At 45.4% G+C, this 24581-nt stretch overlaps 68 non-coding genes across 68 annotated transcripts; all 68 read right to left on the bottom strand.

Annotated features, from left to right (window-relative positions):
- Window positions 1-12: 12 nt before the first annotated feature.
- trnaq-cug lies at window positions 13-84 on the bottom strand. The gene has a single exon. It is a non-coding gene; the product is annotated as a tRNA-Gln (tRNA).
- A 94-nt stretch (window positions 85-178) lies between these two features.
- On the bottom strand, window positions 179-250 carry trnae-cuc. Its single transcript has one exon. It is a non-coding gene; the product is annotated as a tRNA-Glu (tRNA).
- A 294-nt stretch (window positions 251-544) lies between these two features.
- Window positions 545-616, bottom strand: trnaq-cug. The gene has a single exon. It is a non-coding gene; the product is annotated as a tRNA-Gln (tRNA).
- Window positions 617-710: 94 nt separating this feature from the next.
- On the bottom strand, window positions 711-782 carry trnae-cuc. Its single transcript has one exon. It is a non-coding gene; the product is annotated as a tRNA-Glu (tRNA).
- Window positions 783-1350: 568 nt separating this feature from the next.
- trnaq-cug lies at window positions 1351-1422 on the bottom strand. Its single transcript has one exon. It is a non-coding gene; the product is annotated as a tRNA-Gln (tRNA).
- A 94-nt stretch (window positions 1423-1516) lies between these two features.
- On the bottom strand, window positions 1517-1588 carry trnae-cuc. Its single transcript has one exon. It is a non-coding gene; the product is annotated as a tRNA-Glu (tRNA).
- A 568-nt stretch (window positions 1589-2156) lies between these two features.
- On the bottom strand, window positions 2157-2228 carry trnaq-cug. Its single transcript has one exon. It is a non-coding gene; the product is annotated as a tRNA-Gln (tRNA).
- A 93-nt stretch (window positions 2229-2321) lies between these two features.
- trnae-cuc lies at window positions 2322-2393 on the bottom strand. Its single transcript has one exon. It is a non-coding gene; the product is annotated as a tRNA-Glu (tRNA).
- Window positions 2394-2687: 294 nt separating this feature from the next.
- Window positions 2688-2759, bottom strand: trnaq-cug. The gene has a single exon. It is a non-coding gene; the product is annotated as a tRNA-Gln (tRNA).
- Window positions 2760-2853: 94 nt separating this feature from the next.
- Window positions 2854-2925, bottom strand: trnae-cuc. The gene has a single exon. It is a non-coding gene; the product is annotated as a tRNA-Glu (tRNA).
- A 295-nt stretch (window positions 2926-3220) lies between these two features.
- On the bottom strand, window positions 3221-3292 carry trnaq-cug. The gene has a single exon. It is a non-coding gene; the product is annotated as a tRNA-Gln (tRNA).
- A 94-nt stretch (window positions 3293-3386) lies between these two features.
- trnae-cuc lies at window positions 3387-3458 on the bottom strand. The gene has a single exon. It is a non-coding gene; the product is annotated as a tRNA-Glu (tRNA).
- Window positions 3459-4026: 568 nt separating this feature from the next.
- On the bottom strand, window positions 4027-4098 carry trnaq-cug. The gene has a single exon. It is a non-coding gene; the product is annotated as a tRNA-Gln (tRNA).
- Window positions 4099-4192: 94 nt separating this feature from the next.
- trnae-cuc lies at window positions 4193-4264 on the bottom strand. The gene has a single exon. It is a non-coding gene; the product is annotated as a tRNA-Glu (tRNA).
- Window positions 4265-4832: 568 nt separating this feature from the next.
- trnaq-cug lies at window positions 4833-4904 on the bottom strand. The gene has a single exon. It is a non-coding gene; the product is annotated as a tRNA-Gln (tRNA).
- Window positions 4905-4997: 93 nt separating this feature from the next.
- On the bottom strand, window positions 4998-5069 carry trnae-cuc. The gene has a single exon. It is a non-coding gene; the product is annotated as a tRNA-Glu (tRNA).
- A 294-nt stretch (window positions 5070-5363) lies between these two features.
- On the bottom strand, window positions 5364-5435 carry trnaq-cug. Its single transcript has one exon. It is a non-coding gene; the product is annotated as a tRNA-Gln (tRNA).
- Window positions 5436-5530: 95 nt separating this feature from the next.
- On the bottom strand, window positions 5531-5602 carry trnae-cuc. Its single transcript has one exon. It is a non-coding gene; the product is annotated as a tRNA-Glu (tRNA).
- Window positions 5603-6170: 568 nt separating this feature from the next.
- trnaq-cug lies at window positions 6171-6242 on the bottom strand. Its single transcript has one exon. It is a non-coding gene; the product is annotated as a tRNA-Gln (tRNA).
- Window positions 6243-6335: 93 nt separating this feature from the next.
- On the bottom strand, window positions 6336-6407 carry trnae-cuc. Its single transcript has one exon. It is a non-coding gene; the product is annotated as a tRNA-Glu (tRNA).
- Window positions 6408-6701: 294 nt separating this feature from the next.
- trnaq-cug lies at window positions 6702-6773 on the bottom strand. Its single transcript has one exon. It is a non-coding gene; the product is annotated as a tRNA-Gln (tRNA).
- Window positions 6774-6867: 94 nt separating this feature from the next.
- On the bottom strand, window positions 6868-6939 carry trnae-cuc. The gene has a single exon. It is a non-coding gene; the product is annotated as a tRNA-Glu (tRNA).
- Window positions 6940-7233: 294 nt separating this feature from the next.
- On the bottom strand, window positions 7234-7305 carry trnaq-cug. Its single transcript has one exon. It is a non-coding gene; the product is annotated as a tRNA-Gln (tRNA).
- A 94-nt stretch (window positions 7306-7399) lies between these two features.
- trnae-cuc lies at window positions 7400-7471 on the bottom strand. Its single transcript has one exon. It is a non-coding gene; the product is annotated as a tRNA-Glu (tRNA).
- A 568-nt stretch (window positions 7472-8039) lies between these two features.
- trnaq-cug lies at window positions 8040-8111 on the bottom strand. Its single transcript has one exon. It is a non-coding gene; the product is annotated as a tRNA-Gln (tRNA).
- Window positions 8112-8204: 93 nt separating this feature from the next.
- On the bottom strand, window positions 8205-8276 carry trnae-cuc. The gene has a single exon. It is a non-coding gene; the product is annotated as a tRNA-Glu (tRNA).
- A 294-nt stretch (window positions 8277-8570) lies between these two features.
- trnaq-cug lies at window positions 8571-8642 on the bottom strand. The gene has a single exon. It is a non-coding gene; the product is annotated as a tRNA-Gln (tRNA).
- A 94-nt stretch (window positions 8643-8736) lies between these two features.
- trnae-cuc lies at window positions 8737-8808 on the bottom strand. Its single transcript has one exon. It is a non-coding gene; the product is annotated as a tRNA-Glu (tRNA).
- A 294-nt stretch (window positions 8809-9102) lies between these two features.
- trnaq-cug lies at window positions 9103-9174 on the bottom strand. The gene has a single exon. It is a non-coding gene; the product is annotated as a tRNA-Gln (tRNA).
- A 94-nt stretch (window positions 9175-9268) lies between these two features.
- Window positions 9269-9340, bottom strand: trnae-cuc. The gene has a single exon. It is a non-coding gene; the product is annotated as a tRNA-Glu (tRNA).
- Window positions 9341-9908: 568 nt separating this feature from the next.
- Window positions 9909-9980, bottom strand: trnaq-cug. Its single transcript has one exon. It is a non-coding gene; the product is annotated as a tRNA-Gln (tRNA).
- Window positions 9981-10073: 93 nt separating this feature from the next.
- On the bottom strand, window positions 10074-10145 carry trnae-cuc. The gene has a single exon. It is a non-coding gene; the product is annotated as a tRNA-Glu (tRNA).
- Window positions 10146-10439: 294 nt separating this feature from the next.
- Window positions 10440-10511, bottom strand: trnaq-cug. Its single transcript has one exon. It is a non-coding gene; the product is annotated as a tRNA-Gln (tRNA).
- Window positions 10512-10605: 94 nt separating this feature from the next.
- On the bottom strand, window positions 10606-10677 carry trnae-cuc. Its single transcript has one exon. It is a non-coding gene; the product is annotated as a tRNA-Glu (tRNA).
- Window positions 10678-11247: 570 nt separating this feature from the next.
- Window positions 11248-11319, bottom strand: trnaq-cug. The gene has a single exon. It is a non-coding gene; the product is annotated as a tRNA-Gln (tRNA).
- Window positions 11320-11412: 93 nt separating this feature from the next.
- Window positions 11413-11484, bottom strand: trnae-cuc. Its single transcript has one exon. It is a non-coding gene; the product is annotated as a tRNA-Glu (tRNA).
- A 294-nt stretch (window positions 11485-11778) lies between these two features.
- On the bottom strand, window positions 11779-11850 carry trnaq-cug. Its single transcript has one exon. It is a non-coding gene; the product is annotated as a tRNA-Gln (tRNA).
- A 94-nt stretch (window positions 11851-11944) lies between these two features.
- trnae-cuc lies at window positions 11945-12016 on the bottom strand. Its single transcript has one exon. It is a non-coding gene; the product is annotated as a tRNA-Glu (tRNA).
- Window positions 12017-12310: 294 nt separating this feature from the next.
- Window positions 12311-12382, bottom strand: trnaq-cug. The gene has a single exon. It is a non-coding gene; the product is annotated as a tRNA-Gln (tRNA).
- A 94-nt stretch (window positions 12383-12476) lies between these two features.
- On the bottom strand, window positions 12477-12548 carry trnae-cuc. Its single transcript has one exon. It is a non-coding gene; the product is annotated as a tRNA-Glu (tRNA).
- A 568-nt stretch (window positions 12549-13116) lies between these two features.
- trnaq-cug lies at window positions 13117-13188 on the bottom strand. The gene has a single exon. It is a non-coding gene; the product is annotated as a tRNA-Gln (tRNA).
- A 93-nt stretch (window positions 13189-13281) lies between these two features.
- Window positions 13282-13353, bottom strand: trnae-cuc. The gene has a single exon. It is a non-coding gene; the product is annotated as a tRNA-Glu (tRNA).
- A 294-nt stretch (window positions 13354-13647) lies between these two features.
- Window positions 13648-13719, bottom strand: trnaq-cug. Its single transcript has one exon. It is a non-coding gene; the product is annotated as a tRNA-Gln (tRNA).
- A 94-nt stretch (window positions 13720-13813) lies between these two features.
- trnae-cuc lies at window positions 13814-13885 on the bottom strand. The gene has a single exon. It is a non-coding gene; the product is annotated as a tRNA-Glu (tRNA).
- Window positions 13886-14454: 569 nt separating this feature from the next.
- Window positions 14455-14526, bottom strand: trnaq-cug. The gene has a single exon. It is a non-coding gene; the product is annotated as a tRNA-Gln (tRNA).
- Window positions 14527-14609: 83 nt separating this feature from the next.
- trnae-cuc lies at window positions 14610-14681 on the bottom strand. The gene has a single exon. It is a non-coding gene; the product is annotated as a tRNA-Glu (tRNA).
- A 294-nt stretch (window positions 14682-14975) lies between these two features.
- Window positions 14976-15047, bottom strand: trnaq-cug. Its single transcript has one exon. It is a non-coding gene; the product is annotated as a tRNA-Gln (tRNA).
- Window positions 15048-15141: 94 nt separating this feature from the next.
- On the bottom strand, window positions 15142-15213 carry trnae-cuc. Its single transcript has one exon. It is a non-coding gene; the product is annotated as a tRNA-Glu (tRNA).
- Window positions 15214-15781: 568 nt separating this feature from the next.
- trnaq-cug lies at window positions 15782-15853 on the bottom strand. The gene has a single exon. It is a non-coding gene; the product is annotated as a tRNA-Gln (tRNA).
- An 83-nt stretch (window positions 15854-15936) lies between these two features.
- trnae-cuc lies at window positions 15937-16008 on the bottom strand. Its single transcript has one exon. It is a non-coding gene; the product is annotated as a tRNA-Glu (tRNA).
- A 294-nt stretch (window positions 16009-16302) lies between these two features.
- trnaq-cug lies at window positions 16303-16374 on the bottom strand. Its single transcript has one exon. It is a non-coding gene; the product is annotated as a tRNA-Gln (tRNA).
- Window positions 16375-16468: 94 nt separating this feature from the next.
- trnae-cuc lies at window positions 16469-16540 on the bottom strand. Its single transcript has one exon. It is a non-coding gene; the product is annotated as a tRNA-Glu (tRNA).
- Window positions 16541-16834: 294 nt separating this feature from the next.
- Window positions 16835-16906, bottom strand: trnaq-cug. The gene has a single exon. It is a non-coding gene; the product is annotated as a tRNA-Gln (tRNA).
- Window positions 16907-17000: 94 nt separating this feature from the next.
- Window positions 17001-17072, bottom strand: trnae-cuc. Its single transcript has one exon. It is a non-coding gene; the product is annotated as a tRNA-Glu (tRNA).
- A 294-nt stretch (window positions 17073-17366) lies between these two features.
- trnaq-cug lies at window positions 17367-17438 on the bottom strand. Its single transcript has one exon. It is a non-coding gene; the product is annotated as a tRNA-Gln (tRNA).
- Window positions 17439-17532: 94 nt separating this feature from the next.
- Window positions 17533-17604, bottom strand: trnae-cuc. Its single transcript has one exon. It is a non-coding gene; the product is annotated as a tRNA-Glu (tRNA).
- Window positions 17605-18339: 735 nt separating this feature from the next.
- trnae-cuc lies at window positions 18340-18411 on the bottom strand. The gene has a single exon. It is a non-coding gene; the product is annotated as a tRNA-Glu (tRNA).
- A 294-nt stretch (window positions 18412-18705) lies between these two features.
- On the bottom strand, window positions 18706-18777 carry trnaq-cug. Its single transcript has one exon. It is a non-coding gene; the product is annotated as a tRNA-Gln (tRNA).
- A 94-nt stretch (window positions 18778-18871) lies between these two features.
- Window positions 18872-18943, bottom strand: trnae-cuc. Its single transcript has one exon. It is a non-coding gene; the product is annotated as a tRNA-Glu (tRNA).
- A 294-nt stretch (window positions 18944-19237) lies between these two features.
- On the bottom strand, window positions 19238-19309 carry trnaq-cug. Its single transcript has one exon. It is a non-coding gene; the product is annotated as a tRNA-Gln (tRNA).
- Window positions 19310-19403: 94 nt separating this feature from the next.
- On the bottom strand, window positions 19404-19475 carry trnae-cuc. Its single transcript has one exon. It is a non-coding gene; the product is annotated as a tRNA-Glu (tRNA).
- Window positions 19476-20043: 568 nt separating this feature from the next.
- On the bottom strand, window positions 20044-20115 carry trnaq-cug. Its single transcript has one exon. It is a non-coding gene; the product is annotated as a tRNA-Gln (tRNA).
- Window positions 20116-20208: 93 nt separating this feature from the next.
- On the bottom strand, window positions 20209-20280 carry trnae-cuc. Its single transcript has one exon. It is a non-coding gene; the product is annotated as a tRNA-Glu (tRNA).
- A 569-nt stretch (window positions 20281-20849) lies between these two features.
- trnaq-cug lies at window positions 20850-20921 on the bottom strand. The gene has a single exon. It is a non-coding gene; the product is annotated as a tRNA-Gln (tRNA).
- Window positions 20922-21380: 459 nt separating this feature from the next.
- Window positions 21381-21452, bottom strand: trnaq-cug. The gene has a single exon. It is a non-coding gene; the product is annotated as a tRNA-Gln (tRNA).
- Window positions 21453-21912: 460 nt separating this feature from the next.
- On the bottom strand, window positions 21913-21984 carry trnaq-cug. Its single transcript has one exon. It is a non-coding gene; the product is annotated as a tRNA-Gln (tRNA).
- A 460-nt stretch (window positions 21985-22444) lies between these two features.
- trnaq-cug lies at window positions 22445-22516 on the bottom strand. The gene has a single exon. It is a non-coding gene; the product is annotated as a tRNA-Gln (tRNA).
- A 1256-nt stretch (window positions 22517-23772) lies between these two features.
- Window positions 23773-23844, bottom strand: trnaq-cug. The gene has a single exon. It is a non-coding gene; the product is annotated as a tRNA-Gln (tRNA).
- Window positions 23845-24581: the final 737 nt, after the last annotated feature.

The following is a 24581-nucleotide window of genomic DNA, read 5'->3' on the forward strand; positions in this document are numbered from 1 at the left end:
TAACTCAAAGAAAGGTTCCACCGAGATTTGAACTCGGATCGCTGGATTCAGAGTCCAGAGTGCTAACCATTACACCATGGAACCACATGGAATATCAGCACAATGTCTGCACAATCTATCGTTTTATGTGGGAGTTATTTTGAATTAAACGGCCATGATATTCAGTAAGTAAATAGTATTCCCTGACCGGGAATCGAACCCGGGCCGCGGCGGTGAGAGCGCCGAATCCTAGCCACTAGACCACCAGGGAATGCTGTACCTGTATGTGAAGCTTGTGAAACGGAATGCATGGAATGTATGACAGCTGGCAGCTGGAGAGTAGTGAAAACAGCTCCAGTAGAGTTCAATATCTACCTCTTAACAGTCATGTAATGTCGTGTGGAGGTAAAGGGCAGAGTGAGTAAGTTACCACTCATCCCCTTGTTTCTTCACAAAATGGTGGACTTCCTTTTTTGTTCTCCTGCAGTTAATCGTCAACTACTTGGTTTTAGAGGTGTTAAGGACCAGGTTGTTGTCCTAACGCCACTCAGAATAATTCAAAGAAAGGTTCCACCGAGATTTGAACTCCGATCGCTGGATTCAGAGTCCAGAGTGCTAACCATTACACCATGGAACCACACGGAATGTCAGCACAATGTCCGCACAATCTATCGTTTTATGTGGGAGTTATTTTGAATTAAACGGCCGTGATATTCAGTAAGTAAAGAGTGTTCCCTGACCGGGAATCGAACCCGGGCCGCGGCGGTGAGAGCGCCGAATCCTAGCCACTAGACCACCAGGGAATGCTGTATCTGTATGTGAAGCTTGTGAAACGGAATGCATGGAATGTATGACAGCTGGCAGCTGGAGAGTAGTGCAAACAGCTCCAGTAGATTTCAATATCTACCTCTTAACAGTAATGTAATGTCGTGTGGAGGTAAAGGGCAGAGTGAGCAAGTTACCACTCATCCCCTTGTTTCTTCACAACGTTTCTCTGGGAGCCTGGCTTGTTTTAGTTTCTCGGGAAGTAGAGTCTTTGCTGGGCCTTTTTAACCCGGTGTGATGTGTTGGAGATCATTGTAAGATATGTTGACATATTGACTTCAAGAAACTTGAAGTTCTCCACGCCTTCCATTTCTCCATACATATGGTGGACTTCCTTTTTGGTTCTCCTGCAGTCAATCGTCGACTTCTTGATTTCAGAGGTGTTAAGGACCAGGTTGTTGTTCTTACGCCACTCAGATTATTCCCTTGACTTGACTAGATAGACTTATTCTCAAGTCAGTCTTCATCTTCTATATTGCAACCACTATCCTGCAACAAGATCCTCCGGAGATGTAGAAGCTGGCTTTTTTCAGGGTACTCAAAGAAAGGTTCCACCGAGATTTGAACTCGGATCGCTGGATTCAGAGTCCAGAGTGCTAACCATTACACCATGGAACCACATGGAATATCAGCACAATGTCCGCACAATCTATCGTTTTATGTGGGAGTTGTTTTAAATTAAACGTCCGTGATATTCAGTAAGTAAATAGTGTTCCCTGACCGGGAATCGAACCCGGGCCGCGGCGGTGAGAGCGCCGAATCCTAGCCACTAGACCACCAGGGAATGCTGTACCAGTATGTGAAGCTTGTGAAACGGAATGCATGGAATGTATGACAGCTGGCAGCTGGAGAGTAGTGAAAACAGCTCCAGTAGATTTCAATATCTACCTCTTAACAGTAATGTAATGTCGTGTGGAGGTAAAGGGCAGAGTGAGCAAGTTACCACTCATCCCCTTGTTTCTTCACAACGTTTCTCTGGGAGCCTGGCTTGTTTTAGTTTCTCGGGAAATAGAGTCTTTGCTGGGCCTTTTTAACCTGGTGTGATGTGTTGGAGATCATTGTAAGATATGTTGACATATTGACTTCAAGAAACTTGAAGTTCTCCACGCCTTCCATTTCTCCATACATATGGTGGACTTCCTTTTTGGTTCTCCTGCAGTCAATCGTCGACTTCTTGATTTCAGAGGTGTTAAGGACCAGGTTGTTGTTCTTACGCCACTCAGATTATTCCCTTGACTTGACTAGATAGACTTATTCTCAAGTCAGTCTTCATCTTCTATATTGCAACCACTATCCTGCAACAAGATCCTCCGGAGATGTAGAAGCTGGCTTTTTTCAGGGTACTCAAAGAAAGGTTCCACCGAGATTTGAACTCCGATCGCTGGATTCAGAGTCCAGAGTGCTAACCATTACACCATGGAACCACACTGAAGTAAGCACAATGTCCGCACAATCTATCGTTTTATGTGGGAGTTGTTTTAAATTAAACGTCCGTGATATTCAGTAAGTAAATAGTGTTCCCTGACCGGGAATCGAACCCGGGCCGCGGCGGTGAGAGCGCCGAATCCTAGCCACTAGACCACCAGGGAATGCTGTATCTGTATGTGAAGCTTGTGAAACGGAATGCATGGAATGTATGACAGCTGGCAGCTGGAGAGTAGTGAAAACAGCTCCAGTAGAGTTCAATATCTACCTCTTAACAGTCATGTAATGTAGTGTGGAGGTAAAGGGCAGAGTGAGTAAGTTACCACTCATCCCCTTGTTTCTTCACAAAATGGTGGACTTCCTTTTTTGTTCTCCTGCAGTTAATCGTCAACTACTTGGTTTTAGAGGTGTTAAGGACCAGGTTGTTGTCCTAACGCCACTCAGAATAACTCAAAGAAAGGTTCCACCGAGATTTGAACTCGGATCGCTGGATTCAGAGTCCAGAGTGCTAACCATTACACCATGGAACCACACGGAAAATCAGCACAATGTCCGCACAATCTATCGTTTTATGTGGGAGTTATTTTGAATTAAACGGCCATGATATTCAGTAAGTAAATAGTGTTCCCTGACCGGGAATCGAACCCGGGCCGCGGCGGTGAGAGCGCCGAATCCTAGCCACTAGACCACCAGGGAATGCTGTATCTGTATGTGAAGCTTGTGAAACGGAATGCATGGAATGTATGACAGCTGGCAGCTGGAGAGTAGTGAAAACAGCTCCAGTAGAGTTCAATATCTACCTCTTAACAGTCATGTAATGTCGTGTGGAGGTAAAGGGCAGAGTGAGTAAGTTACCACTCATCCCCTTGTTTCTTCACAAAATGGTGGACTTCCTTTTTTGTTCTCCTGCAGTTAATCGTCAACTACTTGGTTTTAGAGGTGTTAAGGACCAGGTTGTTGTCCTAACGCCACTCAGAATAACTTCAAAGAAAGCTTCCACCGAGATTTGAACTCGGATCGCTGGATTCAGAGTCCAGAGTGCTAACCATTACACCATGGAACCACACGGAATGTCAGCACACTGTCCGCACAATCTATAGTTTTATGTGGGAGTTATTTTGAATTAAACGGCCGTGATATTCAGTAAGTAAAGAGTGTTCCCTGACCGGGAATCGAACCCGGGCCGCGGCGGTGAGAGCGCCGAATCCTAGCCACTAGACCACCAGGGAATGCTGTACCTGTATGTGAAGCTTGTGAAACGGAATGCATGGAATGTATGACAGCTGGCAGCTGGAGAGTAGTGCAAACAGCTCCAGTAGATTTCAATATCTACCTCTTAACAGTAATGTAATGTCGTGTGGAGGTAAAGGGCAGAGTGAGCAAGTTACCACTCATCCCCTTGTTTCTTCACAACGTTTCTCTGGGAGCCTGGCTTGTTTTAGTTTCTCGGGAAGTAGAGTCTTTGCTGGGCCTTTTTAACCCGGTGTGATGTGTTGGAGATCCTTGTAAGATATGTTGACATATTGACTTCAAGAAACTTGAAGTTCTCCACGCCTTCCATTTCTCCATACATATGGTGGACTTCCTTTTTGGTTCTCCTGCAGTCAATCGTCGACTTCTTGATTTCAGAGGTGTTAAGGACCAGGTTGTTGTTCTTACGCCACTCAGATTATTCCCTTGACTTGACTAGATAGACTTATTCTCAAGTCAGTCTTCATCTTCTATATTGCAACCACTATCCTGCAACAAGATCCTCCGGAGATGTAGAAGCTGGCTTTTTTCAGGGTACTCAAAGAAAGGTTCCACCGAGATTTGAACTCGGATCGCTGGATTCAGAGTCCAGAGTGCTAACCATTACACCATGGAACCACACGGAAAATCAGCACAATGTCCGCACAATCTATCGTTTTATGTGGGAGTTGTTTTAAATTAAACGTCCGTGATATTCAGTAAGTAAATAGTGTTCCCTGACCGGGAATCGAACCCGGGCCGCGGCGGTGAGAGCGCCGAATCCTAGCCACTAGACCACCAGGGAATGCTGTACCTGTATGTGAAGCTTGTGAAACGGAATGCATGGAATGTATGACAGCTGGCAGCTGGAGAGTAGTGCAAACAGCTCCAGTAGATTTCAATATCTACCTCTTAACAGTAATGTAATGTCGTGTGGAGGTAAAGGGCAGAGTGAGCAAGTTACCACTCATCCCCTTGTTTCTTCACAACGTTTCTCTGGGAGCCTGGCTTGTTTTAGTTTCTCGGGAAGTAGAGTCTTTGCTGGGCCTTTTTAACCTGGTGTGATGTGTTGGAGATCATTGTAAGATATGTTGACATATTGACTTCAAGAAACTTGAAGTTCTCCACGCCTTCCATTTCTCCATACATATGGTGGACTTCCTTTTTTGTTCTCCTGCAGTCAATCGTCGACTTCTTGATTTCAGAGGTGTTAAGGACCAGGTTGTTGTTCTTACGCCACTCAGATTATTCCCTTGACTTGACTAGATAGACTTATTCTCAAGTCAGTCTTCATCTTCTATATTGCAACCACTATCCTGCAACAAGATCCTCCGGAGATGTAGAAGCTGGCTTTTTTCAGGGTACTCAAAGAAAGGTTCCACCGAGATTTGAACTCGGATCGCTGGATTCAGAGTCCAGAGTGCTAACCATTACACCATGGAACCACACTGAAGTAAGCACAATGTCCGCACAATCTATCGTTTTATGTGGGAGTTGTTTTAAATTAAACGTCCGTGATATTCAGTAAGTAAATAGTGTTCCCTGACCGGGAATCGAACCCGGGCCGCGGCGGTGAGAGCGCCGAATCCTAGCCACTAGACCACCAGGGAATGCTGTATCTGTATGTGAAGCTTGTGAAACGGAATGCATGGAATGTATGACAGCTGGCAGCTGGAGAGTAGTGAAAACAGCTCCAGTAGAGTTCAATATCTACCTCTTAACAGTCATGTAATGTAGTGTGGAGGTAAAGGGCAGAGTGAGCAAGTTACCACTCATCCCCTTGTTTCTTCACAAAATGGTGGACTTCCTTTTTTGTTCTCCTGCAGTTAATCGTCAACTACTTGGTTTTAGAGGTGTTAAGGACCAGGTTGTTGTCCTAACGCCACTCAGAATAACTCAAAGAAAGGTTCCACCGAGATTTGAACTCGGATCGCTGGATTCAGAGTCCAGAGTGCTAACCATTACACCATGGAACCACACGGAATGTCAGCACAATGTCCGCACAATCTATCGTTTTATGTGGGAGTTATTTTGAATTAAACGGCCAGTGATATTCAGTAAGTAAAGAGTGTTCCCTGACCGGGAATCGAACCCGGGCCGCGGCGGTGAGAGCGCCGAATCCTAGCCACTAGACCACCAGGGAATGCTGTACCAGTATGTGAAGCTTGTGAAACGGAATGCATGGAATGTATGACAGCTGGCAGCTGGAGAGTAGTGCAAACAGCTCCAGTAGATTTCAATATCTACCTCTTAACAGTAATGTAATGTCGTGTGGAGGTAAAGGGCAGAGTGAGCAAGTTACCACTCATCCCCTTGTTTCTTCACAACGTTTCTCTGGGAGCCTGGCTTGTTTTAGTTTCTCGGGAAATAGAGTCTTTGCTGGGCCTTTTTAACCTGGTGTGATGTGTTGGAGATCATTGTAAGATATGTTGACATATTGACTTCAAGAAACTTGAAGTTCTCCACGCCTTCCATTTCTCCATACATATGGTGGACTTCCTTTTTGGTTCTCCTGCAGTCAATCGTCGACTTCTTGATTTCAGAGGTTTTAAGGACCAGGTTGTTGTTCTTACGCCACTCAGATTATTCCCTTGACTTGACTAGATAGACTTATTCTCAAGTCAGTCTTCATCTTCTATATTGCAACCACTATCCTGCAACAAGATCCTCCGGAGATGTAGAAGCTGGCTTTTTTCAGGGTACTCAAAGAAAGGTTCCACCGAGATTTGAACTCGGATCGCTGGATTCAGAGTCCAGAGTGCTAACCATTACACCATGGAACCACACTGAAGTAAGCACAATGTCCGCACAATCTATCGTTTTATGTGGGAGTTGTTTTAAATTAAACGTCCGTGATATTCAGTAAGTAAATAGTGTTCCCTGACCGGGAATCGAACCCGGGCCGCGGCGGTGAGAGCGCCGAATCCTAGCCACTAGACCACCAGGGAATGCTGTACCTGTATGTGAAGCTTGTGAAACGGAATGCATGGAATGTATGACAGCTGGCAGCTGGAGAGTAGTGAAAACAGCTCCAGTAGAGTTCAATATCTACCTCTTAACAGTCATGTAATGTAGTGTGGAGGTAAAGGGCAGAGTGAGTAAGTTACCACTCATCCCCTTGTTTCTTCACAAAATGGTGGACTTCCTTTTTTGTTCTCCTGCAGTTAATCGTCAACTACTTGGTTTTAGAGGTGTTAAGGACCAGGTTGTTGTCCTAACGCCACTCAGAATAACTCAAAGAAAGGTTCCACCGAGATTTGAACTCGGATCGCTGGATTCAGAGTCCAGAGTGCTAACCATTACACCATGGAACCACATGGAATATCAGCACAATGTCTGCACAATCTATCGTTTTATGTGGGAGTTATTTTGAATTAAACGGCCATGATATTCAGTAAGTAAATAGTGTTCCCTGACCGGGAATCGAACCCGGGCCGCGGCGGTGAGAGCGCCGAATCCTAGCCACTAGACCACCAGGGAATGCTGTACCTGTATGTGAAGCTTGTGAAACGGAATGCATGGAATGTATGACAGCTGGCAGCTGGAGAGTAGTGAAAACAGCTCCAGTAGAGTTCAATATCTACCTCTTAACAGTCATGTAATGTCGTCTGGAGGTAAAGGGCAGAGTGAGTAAGTTACCACTCATCCCCTTGTTTCTTCACAAAATTGTGGACTTCCTTTTTTGTTCTCCTGCAGTTAATCGTCAACTACTTGGTTTTAGAGGTGTTAAGGACCAGGTTGTTGTCCTAACGCCACTCAGAATAACTCAAAGAAAGGTTCCACCGAGATTTGAACTCGGATCGCTGGATTCAGAGTCCAGAGTGCTAACCATTACACCATGGAACCACACGGAATGTCAGCACAATGTCCGCACAATCTATCGTTTTATGTGGGAGTTATTTTGAATTAAACGGCCGTGATATTCAGTAAGTAAAGAGTGTTCCCTGACCGGGAATCGAACCCGGGCCGCGGCGGTGAGAGCGCCGAATCCTAGCCACTAGACCACCAGGGAATGCTGTACCTGTATGTGAAGCTTGTGAAACGGAATGCATGGAATGTATGACAGCTGGCAGCTGGAGAGTAGTGAAAACAGCTCCAGTAGATTTCAATATCTACCTCTTAACAGTAATGTAATGTCGTGTGGAGGTAAAGGGCAGAGTGAGCAAGTTACCACTCATCCCCTTGTTTCTTCACAACGTTTCTCTGGGAGCCTGGCTTGTTTTAGTTTCTCGGGAAGTAGAGTCTTTGCTGGGCCTTTTTAACCCGGTGTGATGTGTTGGAGATCCTTGTAAGATATGTTGACATATTGACTTCAAGAAACTTGAAGTTCTCCACGCCTTCCATTTCTCCATACATATGGTGGACTTCCTTTTTGGTTCTCCTGCAGTCAATCGTCGACTTCTTGATTTCAGAGGTGTTAAGGACCAGGTTGTTGTTCTTACGCCACTCAGATTATTCCCTTGACTTGACTAGATAGACTTATTCTCAAGTCAGTCTTCATCTTCTATATTGCAACCACTATCCTGCAACAAGATCCTCCGGAGATGTAGAAGCTGGCTTTTTTCAGGGTACTCAAAGAAAGGTTCCACCGAGATTTGAACTCCGATCGCTGGATTCAGAGTCCAGAGTGCTAACCATTACACCATGGAACCACACTGAAGTAAGCACAATGTCCGCACAATCTATCGTTTTATGTGGGAGTTGTTTTAAATTAAACGTCCGTGATATTCAGTAAGTAAATAGTGTTCCCTGACCGGGAATCGAACCCGGGCCGCGGCGGTGAGAGCGCCGAATCCTAGCCACTAGACCACCAGGGAATGCTGTACCTGTATGTGAAGCTTGTGAAACGGAATGCATGGAATGTATGACAGCTGGCAGCTGGAGAGTAGTGAAAACAGCTCCAGTAGAGTTCAATATCTACCTCTTAACAGTCATGTAATGTCGTGTGGAGGTAAAGGGCAGAGTGAGTAAGTTACCACTCATCCCCTTGTTTCTTCACAAAATGGTGGACTTCCTTTTTTGTTCTCCTGCAGTTAATCGTCAACTACTTGGTTTTAGAGGTGTTAAGGACCAGGTTGTTGTCCTAACGCCACTCAGAATAACTCAAAGAAAGGTTCCACCGAGATTTGAACTCGGATCGCTGGATTCAGAGTCCAGAGTGCTAACCATTACACCATGGAACCACACGGAAAATCAGCACAATGTCCGCACAATCTATCGTTTTATGTGGGAGTTATTTTGAATTAAACGGCCATGATATTCAGTAAGTAAATAGTGTTCCCTGACCGGGAATCGAACCCGGGCCGCGGCGGTGAGAGCGCCGAATCCTAGCCACTAGACCACCAGGGAATGCTGTACCTGTATGTGAAGCTTGTGAAACGGAATGCATGGAATGTATGACAGCTGGCAGCTGGAGAGTAGTGAAAACAGCTCCAGTAGAGTTCAATATCTACCTCTTAACAGTCATGTAATGTCGTGTGGAGGTAAAGGGCAGAGTGAGTAAGTTACCACTCATCCCCTTGTTTCTTCACAAAATGGTGGACTTCCTTTTTTGTTCTCCTGCAGTTAATCGTCAACTACTTGGTTTTAGAGGTGTTAAGGACCAGGTTGTTGTCCTAACGCCACTCAGAATAATTCAAAGAAAGGTTCCACCGAGATTTGAACTCCGATCGCTGGATTCAGAGTCCAGAGTGCTAACCATTACACCATGGAACCACACGGAATGTCAGCACAATGTCCGCACAATCTATCGTTTTATGTGGGAGTTATTTTGAATTAAACGGCCGTGATATTCAGTAAGTAAAGAGTGTTCCCTGACCGGGAATCGAACCCGGGCCGCGGCGGTGAGAGCGCCGAATCCTAGCCACTAGACCACCAGGGAATGCTGTACCAGTATGTGAAGCTTGTGAAACGGAATGCATGGAATGTATGACAGCTGGCAGCTGGAGAGTAGTGAAAACAGCTCCAGTAGATTTCAATATCTACCTCTTAACAGTAATGTAATGTCGTGTGGAGGTAAAGGGCAGAGTGAGCAAGTTACCACTCATCCCCTTGTTTCTTCACAACGTTTCTCTGGGAGCCTGGCTTGTTTTAGTTTCTCGGGAAGTAGAGTCTTTGCTGGGCCTTTTTAACCCGGTGTGATGTGTTGGAGATCATTGTAAGATATGTTGACATATTGACTTCAAGAAACTTGAAGTTCTCCACGCCTTCCATTTCTCCATACATATGGTGGACTTCCTTTTTTGTTCTCCTGCAGTCAATCGTCGACTTCTTGATTTCAGAGGTGTTAAGGACCAGGTTGTTGTTCTTACGCCACTCAGATTATTCCCTTGACTTGACTAGATAGACTTATTCTCAAGTCAGTCTTCATCTTCTATATTGCAACCACTATCCTGCAACAAGATCCTCCGGAGATGTAGAAGCTGGCTTTTTTCAGGGTACTCAAAGAAAGGTTCCACCGAGATTTGAACTCGGATCGCTGGATTCAGAGTCCAGAGTGCTAACCATTACACCATGGAACCACACTGAAGTAAGCACAATGTCCGCACAATCTATCGTTTTATGTGGGAGTTGTTTTAAATTAAACGTCCGTGATATTCAGTAAGTAAATAGTGTTCCCTGACCGGGAATCGAACCCGGGCCGCGGCGGTGAGAGCGCCGAATCCTAGCCACTAGACCACCAGGGAATGCTGTATCTGTATGTGAAGCTTGTGAAACGGAATGCATGGAATGTATGACAGCTGGCAGCTGGAGAGTAGTGAAAACAGCTCCAGTAGAGTTCAATATCTACCTCTTAACAGTCATGTAATGTAGTGTGGAGGTAAAGGGCAGAGTGAGTAAGTTACCACTCATCCCCTTGTTTCTTCACAAAATGGTGGACTTCCTTTTTTGTTCTCCTGCAGTTAATCGTCAACTACTTGGTTTTAGAGGTGTTAAGGACCAGGTTGTTGTCCTAACGCCACTCAGAATAACTCAAAGAAAGGTTCCACCGAGATTTGAACTCGGATCGCTGGATTCAGAGTCCAGAGTGCTAACCATTACACCATGGAACCACACGGAATGTCAGCACAATGTCCGCACAATCTATCGTTTTATGTGGGAGTTATTTTGAATTAAACGGCCGTGATATTCAGTAAGTAAAGAGTGTTCCCTGACCGGGAATCGAACCCGGGCCGCGGCGGTGAGAGCGCCGAATCCTAGCCACTAGACCACCAGGGAATGCTGTACCTGTATGTGAAGCTTGTGAAACGGAATGCATGGAATGTATGACAGCTGGCAGCTGGAGAGTAGTGCAAACAGCTCCAGTAGAGTTCAATATCTACCTCTTAACAGTAATGTAATGTCGTGTGGAGGTAAAGGGCAGAGTGAGCAAGTTACCACTCATCCCCTTGTTTCTTCACAACGTTTCTCTGGGAGCCTGGCTTGTTTTAGTTTCTCGGGAAAGTAGAGTCTTTGCTGGGCCTTTTTAACCCTGGTGTGATGTGTTGGAGATCATTGTAAGATATGTTGACATATTGACTTCAAGAAACTTGAAGTTCTCCACGCCTTCCATTTCTCCATACATATGGTGGACTTCCTTTTTGGTTCTCCTGCAGTCAATCGTCGACTCCTTGATTTCAGAGGTGTTAAGGACAAGGTTGTTGTTCTTACGCCACTCAGATTATTCCCTTGACTTGACTAGATAGACTTATTCTCAAGTCAGTCTTCATCTTCTATATTGCAACCACTATCCTGCAACAAGATCCTCCGGAGATGTAGAAGCTGGCTTTTTTCAGGGTACTCAAAGAAAGGTTCCACCGAGATTTGAACTCGGATCGCTGGATTCAGAGTCCAGAGTGCTAACCATTACACCATGGAACCACACTGAAGTAAGCACAATGTCCGCACAATCTATCGTTTTATGTGGGAGTTGTTTTAAATTAAACGTCCGTGATATTCATTAAGTAAATAGTGTTCCCTGACCGGGAATCGAACCCGGGCCGCGGCGGTGAGAGCGCCGAATCCTAGCCACTAGACCACCAGGGAATGCTGTACCTGTATGTGAAGCTTGTGAAACGGAATGCATGGAATGTATGACAGCTGGCAGCTGGAGAGTAGTGAAAACAGCTCCAGTAGAGTTCAATATCTACCTCTTAACAGTCATGTAATGTCGTGTGGAGGTAAAGGGCAGAGTGAGTAAGTTACCACTCATCCCCTTGTTTCTTCACAAAATGGTGGACTTCCTTTTTTGTTCTCCTGCAGTTAATCGTCAACTACTTGGTTTTAGAGGTGTTAAGGACCAGGTTGTTGTCCTAACGCCACTCAGAATAACTCAAAGAAAGGTTCCACCGAGATTTGAACTCGGATCGCTGGATTCAGAGTCCAGAGTGCTAACCATTACACCATGGAACCACACGGAAAATCAGCACAATGTCCGCACAATCTATCGTTTTATGTGGGAGTTATTTTGAATTAAACGGCCATGATATTCAGTAAGTAAATAGTGTTCCCTGACCGGGAATCGAACCCGGGCCGCGGCGGTGAGAGCGCCGAATCCTAGCCACTAGACCACCAGGGAATGCTGTATCTGTATGTGAAGCTTGTGAAACGGAATGCATGGAATGTATGACAGCTGGCAGCTGGAGAGTAGTGAAAACAGCTCCAGTAGAGTTCAATATCTACCTCTTAACAGTCATGTAATGTCGTGTGGAGGTAAAGGGCAGAGTGAGTAAGTTACCACTCATCCCCTTGTTTCTTCACAAAATGGTGGACTTCCTTTTTTGTTCTCCTGCAGTTAATCGTCAACTACTTGGTTTTAGAGGTGTTAAGGACCAGGTTGTTGTCCTAACGCCACTCAGAATAATTCAAAGAAAGGTTCCACCGAGATTTGAACTCCGATCGCTGGATTCAGAGTCCAGAGTGCTAACCATTACACCATGGAACCACACGGAATGTCAGCAAAATGTCCGCACAATCTATCGTTTTATGTGGGAGTTATTTTGAATTAAACGGCCGTGATATTCAGTAAGTAAAGAGTGTTCCCTGACCGGGAATCGAACCCGGGCCGCGGCGGTGAGAGCGCCGAATCCTAGCCACTAGACCACCAGGGAATGCTCTACCTGTATGTGAAGCTTGTGAAACGGAATGCATGGAATGTATGACAGCTGGCAGCTGGAGAGTAGTGAAAACAGCTCCAGTAGATTTCAATATCTACCTCTTAACAGTAATGTAATGTCGTGTGGAGGTAAAGGGCAGAGTGAGCAAGTTACCACTCATCCCCTTGTTTCTTCACAACGTTTCTCTGGGAGCCTGGCTTGTTTTAGTTTCTCGGGAAGTAGAGTCTTTGCTGGGCCTTTTTAACCCGGTGTGATGTGTTGGAGATCCTTGTAAGATATGTTGACATATTGACTTCAAGAAACTTGAAGTTCTCCACGCCTTCCATTTCTCCATACATATGGTGGACTTCCTTTTTTGTTCTCCTGCAGTCAATCGTCGACTTCTTGATGTCAGAGGTGTTAAGGACCAGGTTGTTGTTCTTACGCCACTCAGATTATTCCCTTGACTTGACTAGATAGACTTATTCTCAAGTCAGTCTTCATCTTCTATATTGCAACCACTATCCTGCAACAAGATCCTCCGGAGATGTAGAAGCTGGCTTTTTTCAGGGTACTCAAAGAAAGGTTCCACCGAGATTTGAACTCGGATCGCTGGATTCAGAGTCCAGAGTGCTAACCATTACACCATGGAACCACACTGAAGTAAGCACAATGTCCGCACAATCTATCGTTTTATGTGGGAGTTGTTTTAAATTAAACGGCCGTGATATTCAGTAAGTAAATAGTGTTCCCTGACCGGGAATCGAACCCGGGCCGCGGCGGTGAGAGCGCCGAATCCTAGCCACTAGACCACCAGGGAATGCTGTACCTGTATGTGAAGCTTGTGAAACGGAATGCATGGAATGTATGACAGCTGGCAGCTGGAGAGTAGTGAAAACAGCTCCAGTAGAGTTCAATATCTACCTCTTAACAGTCATGTAATGTAGTGTGGAGGTAAAGGGCAGAGTGAGTAAGTTACCACTCATCCCCTTGTTTCTTCACAAAATGGTGGACTTCCTTTTTTGTTCTCCTGCAGTTAATCGTCAACTACTTGGTTTTAGAGGTGTTAAGGACCAGGTTGTTGTCCTAACGCCACTCAGAATAACTCAAAGAAAGGTTCCACCGAGATTTGAACTCGGATCGCTGGATTCAGAGTCCAGAGTGCTAACCATTACACCATGGAACCACATGGAATATCAGCACAATGTCTGCACAATCTATCGTTTTATGTGGGAGTTATTTTGAATTAAACGGCCATGATATTCAGTAAGTAAATAGTATTCCCTGACCGGGAATCGAACCCGGGCCGCGGCGGTGAGAGCGCCGAATCCTAGCCACTAGACCACCAGGGAATGCTGTACCAGTATGTGAAGCTTGTGAAACGGAATGCATGGAATGTATGACAGCTGGCAGCTGGAGAGTAGTGCAAACAGCTCCAGTAGATTTCAATATCTACCTCTTAACAGTAATGTAATGTCGTGTGGAGGTAAAGGGCAGAGTGAGCAAGTTACCACTCATCCCCTTGTTTCTTCACAACGTTTCTCTGGGAGCCTGGCTTGTTTTAGTTTCTCGGGAAGTAGAGTCTTTGCTGGGCCTTTTTAACCCTGGTGTGATGTGTTGGAGATCATTGTAAGATATGTTGACATATTGACTTCAAGAAACTTGAAGTTCTCCACGCCTTCCATTTCTCCATACATATGGTGGACTTCCTTTTTGGTTCTCCTGCAGTCAATCGTCGACTTCTTGATTTCAGAGGTGTTAAGGACCAGGTTGTTGTTCTTACGCCACTCAGATTATTCCCTTGACTTGACTAGATAGACTTATTCTCAAGTCAGTCTTCATCTTCTATATTGCAACCACTATCCTGCAACAAGATCCTCCGGAGATGTAGAAGCTGGCTTTTTTCAGGGTACTCAAAGAAAGCTTCCACCGAGATTTGAACTCGGATCGCTGGATTCAGAGTCCAGAGTGCTAACCATTACACCATGGAACCACACTGAATGTCAGCACAATCTATCGTTTTATGTGGGAGTTGTTTTAAATTAAACGTCCGTGATATTCAGTAAGTAAATAGTGTTCCCTGACCGGGAATCGAACCCGGGCCGCGGCGGTGAGAGCGCCGAATCCTAGCCACTAGACCACCAGGGAATGCTGTATCTGTATGTGAAGCTTGTGAAACGGAATGCATGGAATGTATGACAGCTGGCAGCTGGAGAGTAGTGAAAACAGCTCCAGTAGAGTTCAATATCTACCTCTTAACAGTCATGTAATGTAGTGTGGAGGTAAAGGGCAGAGTGAGTAAGTTACCACTCATCCCCTTGTTTCTTCACAAAATGGTGGACTTCCTTTTTTGTTCTCCTGCAGTTAATCGTCAACTACTTGGTTTTAGAGGTGTTAAGGACCAGGTTGTTGTCCTAACGCCACTCAGAATAACTCAAAGAAAGGTTCCACCGAGATTTGAACTCGGATCGCTGGATTCAGAGTCCAGAGTGCTAACCATTACACCATGGAACCACATGGAATATCAGCACAATGTCCGCACAATCTATCGTTTTATGTGGGAGTTATTTTGAATTAAACGGCCGTGATATTCAGTAAGTAAATAGTGTTCCCTGACCGGGAATCGAACCCGGGCCGCGGCGGTGAGAGCGCCGAATCCTAGCCACTAGACCACCAGGGAATGCTGTACCTGTATGTGAAGCTTGTGAAACGGAATGCATGGAATGTATGACAGCTGGCAGCTGGAGAGTAGTGCAAACAGCTCCAGTAGATTTCAATATCTACCTCTTAACAGTAATGTAATGTCGTGTGGAGGTAAAGGGCAGAGTGAGCAAGTTACCACTCATCCCCTTGTTTCTTCACAACGTTTCTCTGGGAGCCTGGCTTGTTTTAGTTTCTCGGGAAGTAGAGTCTTTGCTGGGCCTTTTTAACCCGGTGTGATGTGTTGGAGATCATTGTAAGATATGTTGACATATTGACTTCAAGAAACTTGAAGTTCTCCACGCCTTCCATTTCTCCATACATATGGTGGACTTCCTTTTTTGTTCTCCTGCAGTCAATCGTCGACTTCTTGATTTCAGAGGTGTTAAGGACCAGGTTGTTGTTCTTACGCCACTCAGATTATTCCCTTGACTTGACTAGATAGACTTATTCTCAAGTCAGTCTTCATCTTCTATATTGCAACCACTATCCTGCAACAAGATCCTCCGGAGATGTAGAAGCTGGCTTTTTTCAGGGTACTCAAAGAAAGGTTCCACCGAGATTTGAACTCGGATCGCTGGATTCAGAGTCCAGAGTGCTAACCATTACACCATGGAACCACACTGAATGTCAGCACAATCTATCGTTTTATGTGGGAGTTGTTTTAAATTAAACGGCCGTGATATTCAGTAAGTAAATAGTGTTCCCTGACCGGGAATCGAACCCGGGCCGCGGCGGTGAGAGCGCCGAATCCTAGCCACTAGACCACCAGGGAATGCTGTATCTGTATGTGAAGCTTGTGAAACGGAATGCATGGAATGTATGACAGCTGGCAGCTGGAGAGTAGTGAAAACAGCTCCAGTAGAGTTCAATATCTACCTCTTAACAGTCATGTAATGTAGTGTGGAGGTAAAGGGCAGAGTGAGTAAGTTACCACTCATCCCCTTGTTTCTTCACAAAATGGTGGACTTCCTTTTTTGTTCTCCTGCAGTTAATCGTCAACTACTTGGTTTTAGAGGTGTTAAGGACCAGGTTGTTGTCCTAACGCCACTCAGAATAACTCAAAGAAAGGTTCCACCGAGATTTGAACTCGGATCGCTGGATTCAGAGTCCAGAGTGCTAACCATTACACCATGGAACCACACGGAAAATCAGCACAATGTCCGCACAATCTATCGTTTTATGTGGGAGTTATTTTGAATTAAACGGCCATGATATTCAGTAAGTAAATAGTGTTCCCTGACCGGGAATCGAACCCGGGCCGCGGCGGTGAGAGCGCCGAATCCTAGCCACTAGACCACCAGGGAATGCTGTACCTGTATGTGAAGCTTGTGAAACGGAATGCATGGAATGTATGACAGCTGGCAGCTGGAGAGTAGTGAAAACAGCTCCAGTAGAGTTCAATATCTACCTCTTAACAGTCATGTAATGTCGTGTGGAGGTAAAGGGCAGAGTGAGTAAGTTACCACTCATCCCCTTGTTTCTTCACAAAATGGTGGACTTCCTTTTTTGTTCTCCTGCAGTTAATCGTCAACTACTTGGTTTTAGAGGTGTTAAGGACCAGGTTGTTGTCCTAACGCCACTCAGAATAACTCAAAGAAAGGTTCCACCGAGATTTGAACTCGGATCGCTGGATTCAGAGTCCAGAGTGCTAACCATTACACCATGGAACCACACGGAATATCAGCACAATGTCCGCACAATCTATCGTTTTATGTGGGAGTTATTTTGAATTAAACGGCCGTGATATTCAGTAAGTAAATAGTGTTCCCTGACCGGGAATCGAACCCGGGCCGCGGCGGTGAGAGCGCCGAATCCTAGCCACTAGACCACCAGGGAATGCTGTATCTGTATGTGAAGCTTGTGAAACGGAATGCATGGAATGTATGACAGCTGGCAGCTGGAGAGTAGTGAAAACAGCTCCAGTAGAGTTCAATATCTACCTCTTAACAGTCATGTAATGTCGTGTGGAGGTAAAGGGCAGAGTGAGTAAGTTACCACTCATCCCCTTGTTTCTTCACAAAATTGTGGACTTCCTTTTTTGTTCTCCTGCAGTTAATCGTCAACTACTTGGTTTTAGAGGTGTTAAGGACCAGGTTGTTGTCCTAACGCCACTCAGAATAATTCAAAGAAAGGTTCCACCGAGATTTGAACTCGGATCGCTGGATTCAGAGTCCAGAGTGCTAACCATTACACCATGGAACCACACGGAATGTCAGCACACTGTCCGCACAATCTATCGTTTTATGTGGGAGTTATTTTGAATTAAACGGCCGTGATATTCAGTAAGTAAAGAGTGTTCCCTGACCGGGAATCGAACCCGGGCCGCGGCGGTGAGAGCGCCGAATCCTAGCCACTAGACCACCAGGGAATGCTGTACCTGTATGTGAAGCTTGTGAAACGGAATGCATGGAATGTATGACAGCTGGCAGCTGGAGAGTAGTGCAAACAGCTCCAGTAGATTTCAATATCTACCTCTTAACAGTAATGTAATGTCGTGTGGAGGTAAAGGGCAGAGTGAGCAAGTTACCACTCATCCCCTTGTTTCTTCACAACGTTTCTCTGGGAGCCTGGCTTGTTTTAGTTTCTCGGGAAAGTAGAGTCTTTGCTGGGCCTTTTTAACCTGGTGTGATGTGTTGGAGATCATTGTAAGATATGTTGACATATTGACTTCAAGAAACTTGAAGTTCTCCACGCCTTCCATTTCTCCATACATATGGTGGACTTCCTTTTTTGTTCTCCTGCAGTCAATCGTCGACTTCTTGATTTCAGAGGTGTTAAGGACCAGGTTGTTGTTCTTACGCCACTCAGATTATTCCCTTGACTTGACTAGATAGACTTATTCTCAAGTCAGTCTTCATCTTCTATATTGCAACCACTATCCTGCAACAAGATCCTCCGGAGATGTAGAAGCTGGCTTTTTTCAGGGTACTCAAAGAAAGGTTCCACCGAGATTTGAACTCCTGATCGCTGGATTCAGAGTCCAGAGTGCTAACCATTACACCATGGAACCACACTGAAGTAAGCACAATGTCCGCACAATCTATCGTTTTATGTGGGAGTTGTTTTAAATTAAACGTCCGTGATATTCAGTAAGTAAATAGTGTTCCCTGACCGGGAATCGAACCCGGGCCGCGGCGGTGAGAGCGCCGAATCCTAGCCACTAGACCACCAGGGAATGCTGTACCTGTATGTGAAGCTTGTGAAACGGAATGCATGGAATGTATGACAGCTGGCAGCTGGAGAGTAGTGAAAACAGCTCCAGTAGAGTTCAATATCTACCTCTTAACAGTCATGTAATGTCGTGTGGAGGTAAAGGGCAGAGTGAGTAAGTTACCACTCATCCCCTTGTTTCTTCACAAAATGGTGGACTTCCTTTTTTGTTCTCCTGCAGTTAATCGTCAACTACTTGGTTTTAGAGGTGTTAAGGACCAGGTTGTTGTCCTAACGCCACTCAGAATAACTCAAAGAAAGGTTCCACCGAGATTTGAACTCGGATCGCTGGATTCAGAGTCCAGAGTGCTAACCATTACACCATGGAACCACACGGAAAATCAGCACAATGTCCGCACAATCTATCGTTTTATGTGGGAGTTATTTTGAATTAAACGGCCATGATATTCAGTAAGTAAATAGTGTTCCCTGACCGGGAATCGAACCCGGGCCGCGGCGGTGAGAGCGCCGAATCCTAGCCACTAGACCACCAGGGAATGCTGTACCTGTATGTGAAGCTTGTGAAACGGAATGCATGGAATGTATGACAGCTGGCAGCTGGAGAGTAGTGAAAACAGCTCCAGTAGAGTTCAATATCTACCTCTTAACAGTCATGTAATGTCGTGTGGAGGTAAAGGGCAGAGTGAGTAAGTTACCACTCATCCCCTTGTTTCTTCACAAAATGGTGGACTTCCTTTTTTGTTCTCCTGCAGTTAATCGTCAACTACTTGGTTTTAGAGGTGTTAAGGACCAGGTTGTTGTCCTAACGCCACTCAGAATAATTCAAAGAAAGGTTCCACCGAGATTTGAACTCGGATCGCTGGATTCAGAGTCCAGAGTGCTAACCATTACACCATGGAACCACACGGAATGTCAGCACAATGTCCGCACAATCTATCGTTTTATGTGGGAGTTATTTTGAATTAAACGGCCGTGATATTCAGTAAGTAAAGAGTGTTCCCTGACCGGGAATCGAACCCGGGCCGCGGCGGTGAGAGCGCCGAATCCTAGCCACTAGACCACCAGGGAATGCTGTACCTGTATGTGAAGCTTGTGAAACGGAATGCATGGAATGTATGACAGCTGGCAGCTGGAGAGTAGTGCAAACAGCTCCAGTAGATTTCAATATCTACCTCTTAACAGTAATGTAATGTCGTGTGGAGGTAAAGGGCAGAGTGAGCAAGTTACCACTCATCCCCTTGTTTCTTCACAACGTTTCTCTGGGAGCCTGGCTTGTTTTAGTTTCTCGGGAAGTAGAGTCTTTGCTGGGCCTTTTTAACCCGGTGTGATGTGTTGGAGATCCTTGTAAGATATGTTGACATATTGACTTCAAGAAACTTGAAGTTCTCCACGCCTTCCATTTCTCCATACATATGGTGGACTTCCTTTTTGGTTCTCCTGCAGTCAATCGTCGACTTCTTGATTTCAGAGGTGTTAAGGACCAGGTTGTTGTTCTTACGCCACTCAGATTATTCCCTTGACTTGACTAGATAGACTTATTCTCAAGTCAGTCTTCATCTTCTATATTGCAACCACTATCCTGCAACAAGATCCTCCGGAGATGTAGAAGCTGGATTTTTTCAGGGTACTCAAAGAAAGGTTCCACCGAGATTTGAACTCGGATCGCTGGATTCAGAGTCCAGAGTGCTAACCATTACACCATGGAACCACACTGAAGTAAGCACAATGTCCGCACAATCTATCGTTTTATGTGGGAGTTGTTTTAAATTAAACGTCCGTGATATTCAGTAAGTAAATAGTGTTCCCTGACCGGGAATCGAACCCGGGCCGCGGCGGTGAGAGCGCCGAATCCTAGCCACTAGACCACCAGGGAATGCTGTACCTGTATGTGAAGCTTGTGAAACGGAATGCATGGAATGTATGACAGCTGGCAGCTGGAGAGTAGTGCAAACAGCTCCAGTAGATTTCAATATCTACCTCTTAACAGTAATGTAATGTCGTGTGGAGGTAAAGGGCAGAGTGAGCAAGTTACCACTCATCCCCTTGTTTCTTCACAACGTTTCTCTGGGAGCCTGGCTTGTTTTAGTTTCTCGGGAAAGTAGAGTCTTTGCTGGGCCTTTTTAACCCGGTGTGATGTGTTGGAGATCATTGTAAGATATGTTGACATATTGACTTCAAGAAACTTGAAGTTCTCCACGCCTTCCATTTCTCCATACATATGGTGGACTTCCTTTTTGGTTCTCCTGCAGTCAATCGTCGACTTCTTGATTTCAGAGGTGTTAAGGACCAGGTTGTTGTTCTTACGCCACTCAGATTATTCCCTTGACTTGACTAGATAGACTTATTCTCAAGTCAGTCTTCATCTTCTATATTGCAACCACTATCCTGCAACAAGATCCTCCGGAGATGTAGAAGCTGGCTTTTTTCAGGGTACTCAAAGAAAGGTTCCACCGAGATTTGAACTCGGATCGCTGGATTCAGAGTCCAGAGTGCTAACCATTACACCATGGAACCACACTGAAGTAAGCACAATGTCCGCACAATCTATCGTTTTATGTGGGAGTTGTTTTAAATTAAACGTCCGTGATATTCAGTAAGTAAATAGTGTTCCCTGACCGGGAATCGAACCCGGGCCGCGGCGGTGAGAGCGCCGAATCCTAGCCACTAGACCACCAGGGAATGCTGTATCTGTATGTGAAGCTTGTGAAACGGAATGCATGGAATGTATGACAGCTGGCAGCTGGAGAGTAGTGAAAACAGCTCCAGTAGAGTTCAATATCTACCTCTTAACAGTCATGTAATGTAGTGTGGAGGTAAAGGGCAGAGTGAGTAAGTTACCACTCATCCCCTTGTTTCTTCACAAAATGGTGGACTTCCTTTTTTGTTCTCCTGCAGTTAATCGTCAACTACTTGGTTTTAGAGGTGTTAAGGACCAGGTTGTTGTCCTAACGCCACTCAGAATAACTCAAAGAAAGGTTCCACCGAGATTTGAACTCGGATCGCTGGATTCAGAGTCCAGAGTGCTAACCATTACACCATGGAACCACATGGAATATCAGCACAATGTCCGCACAATCTATCGTTTTATGTGGGAGTTATTTTGAATTAAACGGCCGTGATATTCAGTAAGTAAAGAGTGTTCCCTGACCGGGAATCGAACCCGGGCCGCGGCGGTGAGAGCGCCGAATCCTAGCCACTAGACCACCAGGGAATGCTGTATCTGTATGTGAAGCTTGTGAAACGGAATGCATGGAATGTATGACAGCTGGCAGCTGGAGAGTAGTGAAAACAGCTCCAGTAGAGTTCAATATCTACCTCTTAACAGTCATGTAATGTCGTGTGGAGGTAAAGGGCAGAGTGAGCAAGTTACCACTCATCCCCTTGTTTCTTCACAAAATTGTGGACTTCCTTTTTTGTTCTCCTGCAGTTAATCGTCAACTACTTGGTTTTAGAGGTGTTAAGGACCAGGTTGTTGTCCTAACGCCACTCAGAATAACTCAAAGAAAGGTTCCACCGAGATTTGAACTCGGATCGCTGGATTCAGAGTCCAGAGTGCTAACCATTACACCATGGAACCACACGGAATATCAGCACAATGTCCGCACAATCTATCGTTTTATGTGGGAGTTATTTTGAATTAAACGGCCGTGATATTCAGTAAGTAAATAGTGTTCCCTGACCGGGAATCGAACCCGGGCCGCGGCGGTGAGAGCGCCGAATCCTAGCCACTAGACCACCAGGGAATGCTGTATCTGTATGTGAAGCTTGTGAAACGGAATGCATGGAATGTATGACAGCTGGCAGCTGGAGAGTAGTGAAAACAGCTCCAGTAGAGTTCAATATCTACCTCTTAACAGTCATGTAATGTCGTGTGGAGGTAAAGGGCAGAGTGAGCAAGTTACCACTCATCCCCTTGTTTCTTCACAAAATTGTGGACTTCCTTTTTTGTTCTCCTGCAGTTAATCGTCAACTACTTGGTTTTAGAGGTGTTAAGGACCAGGTTGTTGTCCTAACGCCACTCAGAATAACTCAAAGAAAGGTTCCACCGAGATTTGAACTCGGATCGCTGGATTCAGAGTCCAGAGTGCTAACCATTACACCATGGAACCACACGGAATGTCAGCACAATGTCCGCACAATCTATCGTTTTATGTGGGAGTTATTTTGAATTAAACGGCCGTGATATTCAGTAAGTAAAGAGTGTTCCCTGACCGGGAATCGAACCCGGGCCGCGGCGGTGAGAGCGCCGAATCCTAGCCACTAGACCACCAGGGAATGCTGTACCTGTATGTGAAGCTTGTGAAACGGAATGCATGGAATGTATGACAGCTGGCAGCTGGAGAGTAGTGCAAACAGCTCCAGTAGATTTCAATATCTACCTCTTAACAGTAATGTAATGTCGTGTGGAGGTAAAGGGCAGAGTGAGCAAGTTACCACTCATCCCCTTGTTTCTTCACAACGTTTCTCTGGGAGCCTGGCTTGTTTTAGTTTCTCGGGAAGTAGAGTCTTTGCTGGGCCTTTTTAACCCTGGTGTGATGTGTTGGAGATCATTGTAAGATATGTTGACATATTGACTTCAAGAAACTTGAAGTTCTCCACGCCTTCCATTTCTCCATACATATGGTGGACTTCCTTTTTGGTTCTCCTGCAGTCAATCGTCGACTTCTTGATTTCAGAGGTGTTAAGGACCAGGTTGTTGTTCTTACGCCACTCAGATTATTCCCTTGACTTGACTAGATAGACTTATTCTCAAGTCAGTCTTCATCTTCTATATTGCAACCACTATCCTGCATCAAGATCCTCCGGAGATGTAGAAGCTGGATTTTTTCAGGGAACTCAAAGAAAGCTTCCACCGAGATTTGCACTCGGATCGCTGGATTCAGAGTCCAGAGTGCTAACCATTACACCATGGAACCACACTGAATGTCAGCACAATCTATCGTTTTATGTGGGAGTTGTTTTAAATTAAACGGCCGTGATATTCAGTAAGTAAATAGTGTTCCCTGACCGGGAATCGAACCCGGGCCGCGGCGGTGAGAGCGCCGAATCCTAGCCACTAGACCACCAGGGAATGCTGTACCTGTATGTGAAGCTTGTGAAACGGAATGCATGGAATGTATGACAGCTGGCAGCTGGAGAGTAGTGAAAACAGCTCCAGTAGAGTTCAATATCTACCTCTTAACAGTCATGTAATGTAGTGTGGAGGTAAAGGGCAGAGTGAGTAAGTTACCACTCATCCCCTTGTTTCTTCACAAAATGGTGGACTTCCTTTTTTGTTCTCCTGCAGTTAATCGTCAACTACTTGGTTTTAGAGGTGTTAAGGACCAGGTTGTTGTCCTAACGCCACTCAGAATAACTCAAAGAAAGGTTCCACCGAGATTTGAACTCGGATCGCTGGATTCAGAGTCCAGAGTGCTAACCATTACACCATGGAACCACATGGAATATCAGCACAATGTCCGCACAATCTATCGTTTTATGTGGGAGTTATTTTGAATTAAACGGCCGTGATATTCAGTAAGTAAATAGTGTTCCCTGACCGGGAATCGAACCCGGGCCGCGGCGGTGAGAGCGCCGAATCCTAGCCACTAGACCACCAGGGAATGCTGTATCTGTATGTGAAGCTTGTGAAACGGAATGCATGGAATGTATGACAGCTGGCAGCTGGAGAGTAGTGAAAACAGCTCCAGTAGAGTTCAATATCTACCTCTTAACAGTCATGTAATGTCGTGTGGAGGTAAAGGGCAGAGTGAGCAAGTTACCACTCATCCCCTTGTTTCTTCACAAAATTGTGGACTTCCTTTTTTGTTCTCCTGCAGTTAATCGTCAACTACTTGGTTTTAGAGGTGTTAAGGACCAGGTTGTTGTCCTAACGCCACTCAGAATAATTCAAAGAAAGGTTCCACCGAGATTTGAACTCGATCGCTGGATTCAGAGTCCAGAGTGCTAACCATTACACCATGGAACCACACGGAATATCAGCACAATGTCCGCACAATCTATCGTTTTATGTGGGAGTTATTTTGAATTAAACGGCCGTGATATTCAGTAAGTAAAGAGTGTTCCCTGACCGGGAATCGAACCCGGGCCGCGGCGGTGAGAGCGCCGAATCCTAGCCACTAGACCACCAGGGAATGCTGTACCTGTATGTGAAGCTTGTGAAACGGAATGCAT

This window comes from Gymnodraco acuticeps, unplaced genomic scaffold (genome assembly GCF_902827175.1).
Source record: "Gymnodraco acuticeps unplaced genomic scaffold, fGymAcu1.1, whole genome shotgun sequence".
In the NCBI taxonomy this organism is placed as follows: Eukaryota; Metazoa; Chordata; class Actinopteri; order Perciformes; family Bathydraconidae; genus Gymnodraco; species Gymnodraco acuticeps.